This window comes from Alexandromys fortis, unplaced genomic scaffold (genome assembly GCF_014885135.2).
Source record: "Alexandromys fortis isolate MF-2015 unplaced genomic scaffold, M_Fortis_MF-2015_v1.1 scaffold_18, whole genome shotgun sequence".
In the NCBI taxonomy this organism is placed as follows: domain Eukaryota; kingdom Metazoa; phylum Chordata; class Mammalia; order Rodentia; family Cricetidae; genus Alexandromys; species Alexandromys fortis.
The window spans coordinates 5,726,151-5,728,789 of record NW_026067897.1 but is presented as its reverse complement, the minus strand read 5'-3'; positions in this window follow the sequence as shown (position 1 = coordinate 5,728,789).

The window sequence follows — 2,639 nt, the reverse complement described above, 5'->3', positions numbered from 1 at the left end:
ATATGTAGTGTTTTGTTTTCTGAGACAGGGTTTTTCCTCTGTAACAGTCCTGGCTTTCCTGGAACTCACTCTGTAGGCTGGCCTCGAACTCAAAGAAATTCGCCTGCCTCTGCCTCCTGAGTGCTGGGATTAAAGGCGTGCGCCACCACGCCCGGCTGTGGCTGCTTCTCTTTAACATATTAAATATCAAATTCCGGCAGCAGGTCTAACGTTCAGCACAGTCTGGGAGGAGCAACAAGCATGGCCAGTATTTAGGGTACACATAACAGTTCTAAGGAGATGCTGACCTGTAGGTATTTTTAAGTCTCAGGCACTTGTTCGTGCACCTCTCCTTGTAATAGGTGATTCCAAATCTCAGTTTGGCAAGATGCTGCACAACTTTGACCCCTGCTCTCTGGAGGGAGAGGAAGGCAGATCTGTGAGTTGGAGGCCAGCCTGGCCATCATATCATCTTCTAGGACAGCAAGGCAGAGCTACACAGTGAGACCTGATTGGGTAAAGGCTTCACTCCAGCCCCCCCCCATCCGAAGAGTCTGGAAGGTTTGGATGGAAGCTCCACCCAAACCCCCTCCCCTGGAGCCACCTCAGTCCAGACTCCACCCCCGAAAAAGCCACCAAATGATGATCCCTCCTCTGAGATGCTCAAGACCAGTCCCACGGGGTATTTAAACTGCCTCCCAGAGAACAAACACGTGGTTTTCTGGTCTTCCTTTCCCATCTCCTCTCTGTGGGGCTGGAAAGCCATCCAGGAGCATTGGTATCCATTAAACTTGGTTTTTTTTCTAATTTGGTTTGATTTAGTCTGATTTGTGTCGTCACATCAACGGAGAGCCTTATCGGGGTGCAGAAACTCAAAAGGCCCCCTTCCAAAACTATAAAATGTAAAATAAATTTCAATTTTGGGTTACGTGTCCCACTTTTACAAATAAGGAAAGTGTGGCTCAGAGAATCCAGGCGACTAGCTTACCCACACTGCAAAACAAGTTCACATCCACTGAGCTCTGGCTTAGGACAGAACAGCAAACTTGGCTGTATGGCACTCTACAAACCCAAAAGGCCAAGAAACGGACCTGCCTGACTCCATTTTTAAAAGTAAGTTTCTTCTATTTACCGTGATTTGAATAATAGCTCTGTTTCCTGGAACCTGACCTTCCCTAGCCCATGACCCTGACCCTCCCTGACTCTGCATGACCCCTCCTAATCACCTGGTGGATGATCACCTGATGGTTTTTCAAGATTTTTGTTTTGAACTTCCTTATTGGCCCATTGTCTCCTTGCTGTAAATCTACTCGTAAAAATCAGAGCTTGCTTCAGCTGCAGCTCAGATTGTGGTAGAGGCTTATTCTCACTGCTGGGGTTAACAATGTCCTGGGTTCAGCCCTAGACCGGGTTCACAGGTTAAAGGTCTGGGCACAGCCTGGAAACAGAACACAGTCCTGGTCCTGAATGGTCTGGATTAACCTGTTAATGATCGCTGAGACTGTTCCTAGAAACATCGCTAGAATTTAGAGTCCAGGACCCTGGGGGTTGTGGAAGAAGATTAACTCACTCAAGGAGGAACTTCCTGGCTGTTCACACAGAGAATCCTGCAGGGGCTTCACCAAGACTGACATCACCCCCATTACCTGCATGGGCACCCCCCCCACCCACTTCCCATCCCCCCCCACAGCCACACACACACACACACACACACACACACACACACACACACGTTAGTCTCCCTGTGCTCCCTGTAACCTTTGGGCATGAAGAGTCTTTATCTGCAGGGCTGTGGCTGCTGAGAACCCGAGTCCTGAAGTCAGGCATATTTCTTGTGACTGCTGGAACAATTCACAGCAGACTCGTGTTGATTTTCTCGAAACCGGGTGTCAGAAGCCTCACATGGGTGAGCAGCATTCTGATTCTTCTGAAAGCTGAGGGGAGAATACCCTTCCTCACCCCTTAGCTTCTGAAGTTTCACAGAAGCTTCTGGAAGGCTCCTGTGCACATTCTCTTTCTTCAAAACTAATGTCAGCTGACCTCCTCCCTCGCTGGTTTCTGTCCCTCCTCACGCCTTCTGCTTACAGCTCCTGACTCACCTGAACAATACAGATTGACTTCTTTGTGTCAGGATCTCAGGCTCGTAATTGCATCCGCCAAGCCCCTTTCCTGGCTAACAGAGGATTCGCATGAAGCCTGATAAACCTCTCTATCTATGCAACAATCCAAATCAAACCAAATCAGAAAAAGTCCAGGTTTAATGGATACAACAACACTGCTGAATGGCTTTCCAGTCCCCCCCCCCAGAGAGAAGACAGGAAAGGAAGTCCAGAAAACCACATGCCTGTTTTCTGGGGGGCAGTTTAAATACCCTGTGTGAGTGGCCTGGAGCATCCCTGGGGGAGGGGTCATCATTTGGCCAGGCTTCCTGAGATGCATCAGGGTTTAGAGGGAGAGGGAGTTTGGGGTGAAGCTTCCACCCGAACATCCCAGACTCTTTGGATCTATGGACGCCACGGGCTGGGGTGAAGCTTCCGCCCAAACACAAACACTAAGCTTATTTTCCCTAGAGGTTCCTCTCCTCAGAAGACAGAAATCTTGGGGACTTGAGGAGCTGAGAGTTGATTCTGGCTTACAGTCATTGCAGGGAAAGTCTGGTG